Raw genomic sequence first — 14,079 nt, 5'->3', positions numbered from 1 at the left:
CTGCCGGAGATGAACCGGGGCTCTCCCAGCTCTGCCCTCTCCCTCCAAAACCCCGCTCTGAGCCCGTTGTGGCACAGCAGAGTGGTTAAGGATTGCCTGGGCCCTGCTGTTCTCCGCCTGTTGGGAGGAATTCAGAGAAAGGATGGGAAAAACATTACTGCCAGCACGCGCACTTCTGACGCTCGATATATCCAGGGAGAAAATACTGACGTCAGGATCAGCGTCAGCCCTCCTGCATGCTGATGGCAGTGTGGTGCCCTGGCCATTTTATTTGTCATTTACCAGTGCTGGGAACCCATCTGCAGGCTGCTGCTGAAGCTGTGGCTGCTCGCCTGCCAGCTGGTGGTCATGGGCTGGGGCCCGTGGTGGCATTGGGCGAGGACGTGGCCATGCTGACCTACATCAGAGTCAACCACGTGCCAGCTACTAGAGCCAGCAGTTTGAAAACCAGTGAGAGCTGTACTGCTAACTGGGACGGCTGGTGGTGGTCCTAACACCTGCAGCGTTTCCTCGGCTGCGCCTTTTCCCTGCTCAGCTCCAAAAAGTAGCATCAGGTGTTAGCATCGCCTGCAGGATGAGTGCCCCAGGGAAATGCAGGGCAGGGGGAAGCAGGGCTGGCACCTCCCGCTGGGTACCTGCATGCAGCATCCACTGCTCACAGGAGCAGCTGCACACGTGGACCTGACTGCTAGGGTTCCTCGGAGTTTGTCTCATTTGGAAAAGGAAACCAAGAATATTTAATTTCAGGTCTTCAGCTGAGTCTCCTAAATACACTTAACTTCACATTGAATTTAAATGCAATGGGAAGTTTTATTATGGCAAATAAATGCCAAATGATTTCTATATTAGGAACATAATTACAGAGGAATTAAGTCTGATGGCAAAGAGAAACCCATTGTTACAGAGCTGGTAAACTCCAATAAATATGTGCTAATAATCGCTCTGTCTTCACACTCACTTACAGGAGCTGCCCCTCCATCCTTTTAAACCTAAACACGCGCATTGCTACCAGCATCTCAAATGCTTCCCCTGTGTCCCCTCCCGTGTGCGAGCGCTGTGCCAGCCAGCAACAGACAACAGGGGACACTTAATAACTACCTCCGAAAACCTGAAGCCACATGTTTCCATTGTGCTTTCTCTCTCAACTATTAAAGGATATAAATATGTGTGTGCTGAATGAAATTCTCTGGTATTGTCAGAGATTGACACTAAGTGTGGGCTCAGTGAGTGGACCCAATGTGTCCCAGACGTGTCTCCCACATTGCGGGGACATCACCAAACACGGCCACATGGGTGGCATCTCTCCAGGACTCCTAAATGGTTCCCAGCCTTGCGGCCAGGTCTGTAAGCCATGGGAGCCTTGCTCTGAAGGATAACCATTGCCCTCCAGCTTGGGGGCTGGATGGGGGTGAAAGGTTTTGGGAGGCCAGAAGGGCACACAGAGCCTCAGAGGAAAGGTTTTCAGCCCGTGGCTGCCCACCCGAAGGTTTTGGTGTGGGATTTTGGCCTGGGAGTACTGATGCTGCCTGGAGCAGCACCCACACAGGGCTCTGTAAAAAAAAAAAAAAAAAAAAGGAAACAAAGAAAGAAAAAGAGCTCGGTCGAGCTGTTTCAATATTTAGCTGACAGTAACTTGCCGATGCGTTTGCCTGCAGGCAGGCACAGTGCACCAGCTCTGGGCGCATCCCTGCCTCCACTGGGAAAGGCCAGAGGGAGGTGGGACCAGGTGTCTCATGGCTTAACATCAATTTCCTTTAAGGAGAAGCACTTTAAAGCAGCAGAAAACACACATTTTTTCCAAGCAGCAGAGAATCACAGGGCGTTTTTCATTCAATGGGCTCTGGAGGATTTTGACACCCTTGTTTCAGGCAGGTGAAGGGCAGAGAGGGATGCAAACCCCACCCGGCTGTGAAAGGAGGGCAGTGGGGATGCAGGGGGCTGGCTCTGCTTAGGGACAGCTCCTGCTGAAGGAGGGAGAGGGGAGGACAGTCCCTAAGGGTCCCTTTGGGCCACCCCCATTGCTGGGAATGGGGTCGAATGTGGATTTCTGGGCAAGCCGCTGTCACCCCCAGGGCAGCCCTGTGCCTTACCGCCGACTGCATGCATCAGCACCAAAATCCCACCCGCGAGCAGCCCCACCACCCTGCTTCCCTGTCTCCGAGAGGCAGGCTCCAGGCTGTACAGGGTTATAAGATCTGTTCCACAAGAACAAACTCAAACACTGCCTGAAATATGGAATAACAAAAGGATTTTCAGGAATTATATCTGCTTATCCATTGCCCAAAGAGCAGAGAGCTTATAGATCACATTGGGAATTATTTGCTTTTCCTTCTAAAGAAGGATTTCCACAAGATAAATAACTTTGCCTAGGTGTTCTGAAGCCCACTTCATCCTAATGTCATTGAACTTGTTTTTGATTAGCTGATTTAAGTAATTCTTGCTAAATGTTGCTCAGTTGCAAGGCATCAAAAGGCAAGCATCTCAAATATCACCTGCTGTGCCTCATCAGGTGTGATAATAGCACCGATTAAGTGAAGTGCCTTCGGTGCACAGAAATCACGGCGCTGCGCATGTGAAATCAAGCTACCTGAATACCCCTGAGCTCCTGGGTGTTGGAGCGCGTTCAGCTGCCGACTGGCGCTGAATACAGAGCGGGAGCTGTCTCAGCACCGAGAAGAAGTGTCCGAGTCTATAGCTCCTGGGCTTTCACCCAGGTTTTAAACTTCTGGAGAATTTTTTTTTTTTTGTGGACCCCATCCATTTTGTGGGACAGAATGATCTAGTCTCTTCTGAAAGAGAAATTCACTGTTGTTTCACTCTGCTTCTTCTTAATTAAAAAATAAAGTATTTTAGACAACACTTAGATTTATTCTGCATGAGATACAAGAGTGTACCTCCCAAGGATGCTGGGGTAAATCTGATGTGACTCCATGAAGCCAAATAGCTCTTCAGCACAAATCAAGTGCCCTTAAGTTATGGTTTGTACCAATTACAGAGATTTTCCATTAATTTTTTTATACAAATGGCTTTTTAATTTTTTTTTTTTTAATTTTTTTTCCTTCTAGTGAAAAAGCCTCAGGAAAATAGAATTCTACTAAGTATACCACTTCTTTTTCTTGGAAAAAAGATACCAATTATTCCTTATTATCTCTAATCCATTGAGACCTTCACCTTTCTACTTCTTCAATCCTCATCAGATCCATCAATGAGTATTTTAAAAGTTCAAAGTATAAAGTTAATGCTTTCAGCATGCAAGTACCATATAATGCAATTCTTCTCAGAGATGTGCTCATAATTCAGCAAATTGAACTTTGCAGCTACTTCCCTGGGAAGCTGTTCATAACGATACTCAGCTAATGGCCATCTCAGACAACGTTATGCCATCAGCCACTAAGGAGCAGCCGTGGAGTATCCACAGAAATAGATGCTGCTTGGATTCTTCAGATGATAGATCCTGCTTTCAAAGATAAAGAAATAAACAGCAATGGATTATGTGTATATATATATATATATATATATATATATTATTTTTTTTTCCCCTAAGAAAGCTGAAAAACCTTTTACCACAACAGCTGAGAGAATCCCAATTCTGCAATATTTGTCCTTGCTTGACATTGCAACATCAAGTGGCCCCCAGCCCGGACAAAGGGCAGGGGACCAATGGATCTTCATGCATGTTAAATAAGAGGAACCCAGTAATGGCGTGAAGACAAAAGCACAGAGGATCTTCCCAGTGTTCCCAGCATATCCCAGCTGGGAGCTGGTCTGCGGTGCACCCAGGGGTGCCAGGGCCCAACATGCTCTGGTGTAGGGAGCTGCAATACCTAATAACGAGAGCAGTTTGGTTACTTCTAGCTTTGGTAGCACTGTAGGACTCAACTGTTTCATTAAAACAAGGCCTGATCTGCTTTTCCTTTCTGCCTTCCAGAGCCAAGGAGAAGAATATGCAATTACAAAGTTCAGTCATGTAAAGCCCTTCAATTACTGGGTAACTCTGTTACAGCTTTTCCAAACGTTACGAGGTTCACGCGGCAGTACATGACATCTGAAGTAATTCATTTTTCATCTGCCGATTAGCAGAAATTAAAACGGTTCTCAGAACATCCCAATTTGTGTGAGATCAAGTTCCTTATTACTACAGAGTATCTTAGTGGGGAAGGCATTTCTTTTTAAAGTCCCAGGCAGCCCTGCAAGCAGAGATACTAAATAAAAATACACCAGGAAAGTAGTGGAGGGGAGGATCCTGGCTCCTGGGGACTGTAGGTGATGGAGCTGAAGAGCCCAGCCTTCACATCTTGCCAGAAGGTCACTTAAATATTTGGAGAAAAGTCAAAACACTTGCTGGCAAGAATATGCACCAGAGGCAGAGCTCTTTTGGAAATGCTGTAGCTACTGCACAAGGCTGAGCTGCCTTTCCTGGCAGTGGGCTAGAAACCAGCCAGCAGCACCGAGTGTTTCCCCAGCAGAGTTGGTCACACCTCCTGGTGGGGTCAGGGGAAGGAGCTGTAGGACAGCCTGGGAGATGTCTGTGGTGCCGGCAGCAAAAATAGACCATGGGAAAGGAGAGCGGGAGGCTCAACCCCCAAATCCCCTCGCCTCACATGACAACTTTCCAGCCGAGAGAAGCTCAAGAGGACCGAATGAAGGTGCCAGATGTGCTGTGCTGGGAGAAGCTGCACTACATTAATTCTGTTTTTCTGGTGCTGCCCTGGCCAAAGACCTCCTGTATCCAAAGCTGTGTGAATCTACGTGTTTTAGACTTTGCCTGCCTATGCCTCCTGGTGGAAAGCCTTGTGTTTTCCTCCTCCACCTGGAGAATGCAGGCAGCCTTCCCTTTTGCAGACAATATAAAACAGAGAGGAGAAAAGGCAGGAACTAATGTTAGAACAGCCGTAACTGCAGTGAAGTAACTGCAGTGAAGTGGGTTGCAAAGGCCATTTTCTGTTTCTTTCTTTTGGTCCTCCTTTTGCAGAAGAACAGTATCAGGCATACTGAATGACACACAGAGACGTGTGTGTACATAAACAATGCCAGGACTCCGAGGTTTTGGCACTGTCAGCATACAGATAATAAGCATTACATAGGGCTGATTTATTATCTGACTCTGCAATAACCTTTTGAAGATATACTGATTGGCAATTTGCATATTAACAGATACATCAACATTGAGGCAGTGTCAGATGTTATGCATGGCTATGTTCCGCTCCAGAGGTGGCTGAATTTCAAACAGTAGCCAAAAGGAAAAACTCATTTGTATCCTTCAGCGTGAAAGATGCCCTATTGAAATATGAATTATTAGCCTCTCTGTTGTTGGTCTTTATTGTACACTATCAGATCACTTCTCCTGCTCCCTCCCCATAGCTTTTGCTCTATCAGATATGGAACCTTTTTCTGCCATGCGAAGTTTTTCCTACCACACCTGGATTAGATTATTTCATTCAGTCTCTGGGCTGCGAAGGGCCTTCCCACATATTCCTTGGCTAGGAATTAGGCTGCTTTCCTCTCAAACAACACATCTGCTCCATAAAAACTTGCAGTTACCTTAGCAAGTTGTGTTTCTGCACAGGGAATGTCCAAGTGCCTCATCCTGGTTGGGCTTTTCTTTTGCCTTGGCAATGTCCTTCCCAGCCTTCCATCCTTCCCAGCCACCCTACCCCACTTCTTGGGGCACTGAGCTAAAAGCATCACTTTTCTTCCTTTCTTCCTACATTTAACTCTCTTACCCGAAAGTTTCATCCCAGCTACTGTGTGTCAACGATGGGTGACAGTGACATAGCCCTGACCATTGTGCAGGACCTTGCACTTGACCTTGTTGCACTTCATGAGGTTGACACGGGCCCGGCTGACAGGCTTGAGGGTTGGGCCCTGACAGGGCCCTGAGATCTGTGAGCACACCACTCCTGCACTTTGTTATTCTAGAAGGATTTTCAGAGGTTTTTGCAAGTTCCCATTTCTTTTTCCCCAGCCCTTGCAGAACTGGGATTGGTAAAGAGATGAGCAGAGAAATGATCACTATTTACAGATGTGTATTACCTAGAGAAGTCCCACTAATTGTGAAGATTTGTGTTCAGGGCAAGGTAGTGTGTAATCAGCTACTCATCTGCTCTTTGGTGCTGAACACGGAGAAGTTGTGTCTGCAGAGCTGAAAGCATTCAGGCAAAACTAAAGAAACTCATTACCAGCCATCACCCTCCACGGTGATGCTGTGGGAATGGGAAAGAGCTGCAGCAGCCACGAGCTCTCCTCGTGGCCCGTGGTGCCCCCAGGCCAACATGGGCAGGCCCCAGCCCCTCCTGCAGCTCCTGTGGCATTGGGTTTGGGGCAATTTCCATGCCCTGAGCCTGGCTTTATCCAGGGATAATGATGCTTATCCACTGCACACAGCCGATCGGATGCTTCATTTATCAGCATTTGTCGGGGGCTTTGAAATCTTGAATAAGGGAGGCTGTTGAAGTGCAGGTGATTAAATGTGGCCAGCCACCAGACTGTGTGGAAAATGAGCTCTGCTGGCACGCATTTGCTGCCAAGGCAGTCAGAGCATGCCCTGGCCTTGAGTACCAGGGCAGCCCATGTCTGCTCTGTCCATTTGGGCAGCCCTGTCCACCTGTTTATGTGGAAAGCCCTTCAGAGCACTGCCAATGTTGTCTGGAAGGGAAAAGATCCTTTGAGGGAAAAGAAGTTATCGTAGCCCTGCACGTCCGTGTAGTCAGGGACTTTTCCTGTTCAATACATTCACACACAAATCCTTAGTCTGATTTTTGTGTCCTTGTTTGAAGTGGATGAGCAGTAGCAGATGATTTTTTAAAATTTTGTTTCCAAAACGTTATCTTCCCTCATGCCATGCAAGCTTTCATGAAGTGCCACCCTGCAGCTGCTGCAACAACACACATATCCAAAATGGGTCTTAGGACTTCCACCCAGGACTTCTCCTTAATTTAGTTATTAAAGACACTTGTGTCATGTCATCAGGCTCATTTCCCCAGCCTGGTCCCTCATTATAAGATGAACCTGAGCATCCCACGTATACCCTTTAAGAGCAGAAAAGAGGGGAGGGTTAGGGTTTGGCTGCAATATTCTGTTCCTCCTCTAAAGTCTTGCTGCTCAGCAACTGCTTGGGATGGGTCTACAATAGAGCAGATAGGTTATTCAAGGTAAGCTTTGGGGCTGTAATACTACTCTTCAAGGAAACCGAGCAACTAGTTCTCACACTTTCATAACTTTCATAAAACTACTTCTTGACCTGTATTATCCAAGGGGCAAGTTCTGCCAGCAGCAGGCTGGAGAGGCTGTTTTTTTCTTTGGGATGTTTTCTTCAGAGCAATGACTCTTCTCCTAGACTCTTTTTCTGTTCTCCTATGTGGCTTGCTAAATCCTATTTGGGTGGAAATAGAACTTGTTTCACTTGGGGGATTCTCAGAGCTGTCTGCTAGGCAAGTGCCACATACCTAGAATGATTTTGGAGGATGCTCCTTAGCAATTGTTTCCCACCAATTCAATGGTAATTGGAATTAAATCACCCAGTTATATTAGTGAACTAGGAGCTTTGCTGAACGATAATAACAGCAATAAGCTGTTTACCAATTTGAAGTTTACTTCATCCCTCACAAGTGTGCAAGTTTAGAGCTGGTTGCTTTCAGTGGTTACCTGAGGATCGCTTGCCCTGACTCAAGCTTACAAAACTTGGAGGAGAGGAGAATGCCTGTGCTAGAAGTCCTAAAAGGCTGGAGAGGAACAGGTAGCCCAGTGTAAATGTGGCCTGCTGAGAGCTGCAGGACCAGGGAGGGAGACTGCTTATTTAGCAAAGGTCAAAGAAAAGCAATGTGAGAAAGTGAAGAAATGGGGCCACCTTAACCTGGGTGATGCTCTCCTGGGCAGGGTTGTCTCCTTGCTCTGACTCTGGCCTACCGTCATGTATCATGAGCCATAATGCCTTTTCTGAACAGCTTCTGGATTAAAAATCACACCTCTATCCCTGTAGCCAGAGAAACAAGCCCAAAGGCATTTGAGGAAGATTATTCTGGGAAGAGCACAGCTGGTTTGACTTTAGAAGGAAGGCATTTCTTTTGTGCAGAGGTTTCTGTTGCTCTGTCCTCTACCTTGACTCTATCTCCATAGACCTGTCATCCTCCAGTCCATATCCACAAAGATCCCAGATGGTGGGGAGCAGATTTGGGCTATGGGGAAAGGTCCTGGTGCAGGTGGACAGCCACACATCTCCCCTTGCTAACTGAGAAATCACCTGTACTTCAAGAAATTGGAGCCAGCTTTGAACAGGCAGATAAAAGATTGCAGAGATTGCTTCAGCGGCCAGTTCCAGCCTCCTGTTATTGCATGCCATATAAATTTGCTTGCAAATGTGCTCTGCTCACTATAAAATCAGTTCAATTTGATGCCCCAACTTCTGGAAACCTCTCTACTTTGTCACTTAGAAACTTGCTTATAAGTTTCCAACTTAAATACATTCCAGCTGTACCTCTAGCCACTGTATTCCTGTTGCAAAATATTTTGGGGAGGGGCGTTGAGAGACGTTGAGGTCCTTGAAGCACTCGGTCTTGATCCTGGACTGAAGCACTCTTTTAGGAATGGGTGATCTGTGCCTTGCACTGTCCTTGCTCGGCCCTCCCAGCTGCCAGACAGAGGCATTAATACTGCCCAGATGATGCAGGGGACTGTTTTTCACCATGTTGCAGGATCATACTTGTGTTTTTCCAGCCCATAAGCACTGTGGTCATTCAAAAATACCTTGGTGTTCAACTATTCCACCAAGGTCTTTCTCTGTGTTACAAGTGAGCTGATACCAGGCTTTCTCAAGGAGCTCAGTTACCTTTCCTCTGCTTTTTTCAGTTTTCTGGGGGCAGAAATGTCTGACGCAAGGAAATGAACATCTTCCTTCCTATGATGTGTTGCAGGACTTTACAGTAGCAAGTGTAGGAATATTATTTGTATGGTACCTTGTAAATCAGAGCCTTGTGAGACCAGCCTACTTCAGAAGTTATCTTGGAAAATTTCATGTTTATCAAACTTCTAATATTTGTGCATTAGGGACTTAGGTTTTCTGAGAGGGTGACACACCTTTGGCACTGCTCACCAGTAGATCAACTCCAGACCAGCCAAAGTCCCATCTGGGACTGAACCCTGAGTTGTTCCCTTGCATGCTGCCTCCTTTTAGTGGCAGAGCAAGGATCTGAGCTATTCCTAAAGCACAAAGTGTTGTTATATGGCAGAAACGCCTGGTTACGAGGAGGTTTAAAAACAAGAGAAAAAACATGAAGTGGCACAGCAGCAAAAGCCCAGGCGGGCTGAAGATTTCCTTCAACAAAGCCCTGTTTTATGTCTCTGTGGCATTACATGGTCTGTTTCCTCCTGAGGTGTAGTGATGCTCATACCCAGGACGTGGGGGACCAGTGCCAGGGGAACCTGCGTTTCTGAACAGCAGAACTCCTTTGTTTGCTGCTCGTTGGTTCAAATGTTGGATTGTCCAAATAATTCATTGCAGAAGGTAATTAAACAGTTCCTTTCATTTTCCACAATTATTTTATTCCTGGTAAATTTTTTTTTCTGTGCTGTAATTCAGTGTGTGTGAGACAAACGTACCAATTAACTAACTGCTTCTAAATTTACTCAGTGCAACAAAAGGGGGCTTAACCTGGCTGTGGCTGAATTTGGATGACAGGGCATGGGGCCAAACAAGGACCTGTCCATGTCCTCCATACCTCTCCAGCTGCTCCTGCATGTGGGGCAGGGCACTGAGCTTGCTGGCATAGATCAAGCGCCTTCTGGACCCCTTTTGTGCATCTTTCCCCTACCTTTTTTGCACAGAAAGGGCATAATACCCAAGCTGATGATTGAATCCCCCATGGTTCAGATGAATTTGGCCTTTGGGTTTCCGTGCTCTGTCCTAGCACATCAATGCATCTGGTGGCCTGCTCCATGGCTAGTTAATGGAGATGGGCCATGCTTATTCTTCAGTGAGACAGCTTTGATGTTACAGCAAGGAAAAACCCTGAGTCATGGGCATGCCCAATCCAGCTGTAGTTGGATGAACTGCCTGGTCAGCTTCATGTTCTGGCAAAGAGTGGGGCAAAATCCAAAGAGCTGCCACTAAAACCAGTGCCTGTGGCCAACATCCCAGATGTCCTGAGTCTTCTGGGATGGACTGCAGAAAGAAAACCAGCTTTTCAGCACATAATTTACATAACTTTTCATGCCTTTTTTCATGTCCATGCTGCCATGGCTTATGAGGATGTGAGGACACTCTAGGGATGGAAGTAGAAATTTAAGCTGTAATCCTCACAGTTTTAGACATTTTAAAAATATCAGTGCATCACAAGAGTAACTGACCTTTCCGGGCCCAAGATGCTGTTTGTGTGTGAAAGGAAATGTCAGAAAGGATGGGAGAAGTCTTGATCCTGATCTCCATCAAATTCAACAGCAAAACTCTTAGTGACTAGTGGAAATGGGACCTTGAAGGAAGTGTCTCCTGATGAAATGCTCTGAGGATATTTTGAAAACCAAATTAATAAATAATTGAACCATCTGCATCAGAGACTCTAAGTGGAGTGACACATGGAGGGTGTCTGTAAATGGAACAGCTTCAAATATGCAGGGTAAAATACACATTGGAATGGATTTTTTTCCCTTAAAAGACCTAATTATCAATTTGGGTCTATATTGCAAGCACAATGAGAGGCCCTGTCTGAGAGATGGGTTGTTTTCTCCTAAGAAATGAACACACAAGTGGTAAAATATTGCTCCTGCCCTACAGGGGTTACCATCGTATTAATAAAACAGACTGGGGTCAAGAACAATACCAAGGAAATGGTTTGCCTGAGGCCACACAGCAGATCAGCCTCCCATTTCCTAGAGTCCAGCTGGGCTCCTTGTCTTTTTGACAGAAGACCATGTTGCCTCTAAAGCTGCTAATATCTGTTGAATCTCCTCCCATCACCACCAGGCACCTTCTGCCCTGGACTGGAGAACTGCATTTTAATTAGCATCCCTCTTGGGGTTGCAGTAGTGGTTGGAGCTGATGTTTCACACCAGCAATCTTTGTAAGAACAGGGCCATACCAAAAGCTCACAGAGGTCACTTCTGAACTACTGAGTTTAATAACTTCCAATCCATTTTTCAGGTGTCTTATTTTTTTTTTTTCCACTCCTGCAACATCCTGAGGAAATGAGTTGCCTAGCTGATGCGCTGTGGGATCACTTTCCTGTTATCGTGTTCAGACCAGGTATCTGGACTTCCTTTGGTTTAAATTGGAAGAAGCAGTGAATAATTAATTGTTACAGGTTCTCTTCTTCCACTCTACCCTTAATTTTATATTTATATCCTATAGTCCCCCACTATTATTCCTTTGCCAAGTCAAGGTGATCTAGTTATTTAGCTGCCTTCTACCTAGAAACATAGCAAAGCAAGGTAGTGTATTTTTGGGAAAAAGTTTCATTTGCATAACCTATAGATAGCAACAACATCAGCCTTTTTTAAAAAAAAACCTGAAATAGAGAGGAATATTGAGAAAGGCACTGACAGCAAGAGAAATGCCTCAATTGAGAGATACAGAGGGTGAGATTTATCACATCTAAGATGCAATGTTCTGTGCAGACATCTCTATCTGAGGCTGTCTCCCTGTGCCCCTGATTTAGGGGCTTGCCAAGACAGGTGAGAGAGGGCAGGGTTGGTTTGACTTATTTTTGGGGAGATGATTCCTGCCCTGCAGCCCTAATGGAGGCTGAGGCAGATGCAGGCACCTGCTTTTTGATGTGATGATACTCAAATAAGACTCAGGCTGTGAGCTGTAGCAGTAACCTTTAAGTAGCCATGGCCAATGAATTAGTCTTGATGCTCCCTCACTGTGCCATATCTGTTATTAATCCCTGAGTAATCACTGAGAATAGTGCCCTGGGCCAACTCTGCTTGGTTTCTGGACATTTCTGGAAGTATAGAGGATGCAGCATGGTCACCTTCCCTGTGCGCCTGGGAATTTCTCTTCTTGGATCTCAGTGCCAGAAATTCAATCAAGAAATCTGAAATGTGATATTATTTTTTCCTGCACAATCAGGCTGAGTAGAATATAAATCTTTTATAAATGCAAAAATATTTTTGATCACTTGACATCTCATTTATACTAATTGTCTTTGAATATAATTAGCTTTCATAGGGATAAATTTCCTCATTTTTAGATTGTAGTTGAAATTACATTATATGTACATAAAGTAGGAGATGGACTTTCTGTTGCAGTTGATTTAAATATATCTTTACTGTGTGAATAAAGCCCTTTATATTTCTGGGAGAACAAAAGAAAATCTGTACCTCACCAGTTCTTTTGGTGCTCTCACATAAGCAAACACAAACAGCAGCATTAGCATGAAGCAGATGCTAAATACATTAAATACATGCCAAAGGCTCAGAAAAAGGGTTCTTATGATAGCAATGTAAAGTATTTGCAGTGATAAAACTATAAAGGGTTTGAGCATCCCCTTATGAAAGGGAAGGTTCCACCTGGATGTTAGAGGAGGTCTTACTGCCAGGGACAGCCATGTAGAACCCACAGCATCTTTCTCCAGATCCTGCTCTGGCCAAGGCAAGGCTCGTAGTAGGGACTCTGATCAAGCAAAAGGTTACAGATGATGGGAATCCAACATGTGGGAGAGCATGGAGAATGGGAAAATAGTGGGTGCTGCTGTATGGCTTACATTATTTCACTTCCCTCTGCTTTATCTCATGTGGTTCTGTGCGTCCAGGCGAATTTGCAAGAGGAGAGGAACCAAAGGGTTCATTTCCACCAGGATGTTACCAACATATCTCTAGTCTCAGCACTACCAGCTCTCACCACATAGGAGCACAAGCGGAGTCTCCTGTCATTATCTCTACCCAGATCCTTTGTCTGCAGGGGTGGCAAAGCAACATTTGTGAAAACAATGGCTGTCTTTTGTGCTCTGTGGTCTTACAGCCTTAATCCTGAAGAGTAAGAAGTGGGTTTTCAAGGGCAGCTTTCACCCAAAACCCCTGACCATCCCCTACAACAACCCCAGACTGTGGGTTGGAGTCAGGTGGCCATCACAGCCCCTATGGGAGATTTGGGATGGGGAATGTGGACGGCAGCTCTGGCTTGCCACTTTGGCAGATTTGCTACTGGTTTAATCCTTGTGCAATGCCTCCTCTCTGCATCCAGTCATTCAGTGAATGTAAAGCAGAAATAAAAGAGTCGCCTCATTAAAATCCGGTCACAGAAATGAAGATAATAGCCCTGGCTTTGCGACGTGGATACAAAGTCATGCGAGCCCCAGCAAGGAGGGGGAGATGATAGATGGAGGTAAATTTACCTCCTGTCCCTCAGACACCCCCTGCTCCTATGCGGCTGCCGTCAGCACGTAACGTCTCCGGCGGTAATGAATGACTGACAGCACCACACGATTCCCTGCCGGAGAGCTGCCGCTCAGGGGCTCTCGGGAGGAAACAGGAGAGGAACCTGATTGAAAAAATAACCCCCGATGCCGGTCTCTGGTGATTCGCCTCCCCACCCTCATCAGCAGATCCAGATGCTCCCGCTGAGGGCTCGCGGCCTGGAGTCGTGTGGTCGGGAGCACGATTCTGCCTCCTCTTCCTCAGCGCAGACACCTCCACCCCTGTGGGCTGAGCCCTCTCCTAAATCCTGGCTGAAGGGTTCAGCTCCTCTCCTGACAGTGAGCTGGAAAGGAGAAACCTTTATTTTTTTCCTCGTTTTCAGACCCCTGAGTTCACCGATGCTGTGAATGTTCTGGGTTTTCAGAAAGGAAGCGAAACCTGAGCGCTCGGGGGATAAATTCCTGGAAAAGTCAGGCAGCACTTAATTTTCAGACCTGAAGAAAGGGAAGGAGCACAATGGAAGCCTAGATCTTAGAAAAACCTGTTCAAAGAGCCTCTAAAAAGGCTTTCAGCCCCAAGATTTAGCACCAGAAAAGGATGGCTTTTAAACACACTGAACTCTGGAGACCTGCCCTGGGTAGTGTTGTTAGGGGAAAAAAAAAAAAAAGGCAGAAAGTTGGAGAAGATCCTAACAGAAGGAGTCCAAAAGCTGCTGAGTTCAAGTCTGGAGCC

General features: G+C 46.0%; 1 protein-coding gene and 1 long non-coding RNA gene across 4 annotated transcripts in view; one reads left to right on the top strand and one right to left on the bottom strand.

The window, feature by feature from the left end:
- Positions 1–14,079, bottom strand: part of MARCHF4 (membrane associated ring-CH-type finger 4) — an 83,641-nt gene that overhangs the window by 30,088 nt on the left and 39,474 nt on the right. The window lies entirely within an intron of this gene.
- LOC311438650 lies at positions 7,036–13,261 on the top strand. 2 transcript variants are annotated; one of them, XR_014694243.1, is made up of 3 exons: positions 7,036–7,151; positions 9,375–9,499; positions 9,820–13,261. It is a non-coding gene; the product is annotated as an uncharacterized lncRNA (long non-coding RNA). The 2 variants fall into 2 exon arrangements; XR_014694244.1 differs by having other exon boundaries at positions 7,038–7,151; positions 9,369–9,499.

The sequence above is a fragment of the Aythya ferina genome, assembly GCF_964211825.1.
Source record: "Aythya ferina genome assembly, chromosome: 6".
NCBI lineage: Eukaryota > Metazoa > Chordata > Aves > Anseriformes > Anatidae > Aythya > Aythya ferina.
Note: the sequence above shows the minus strand (reverse complement) of the source record. Positions and strands in the feature narration are given on the sequence as shown.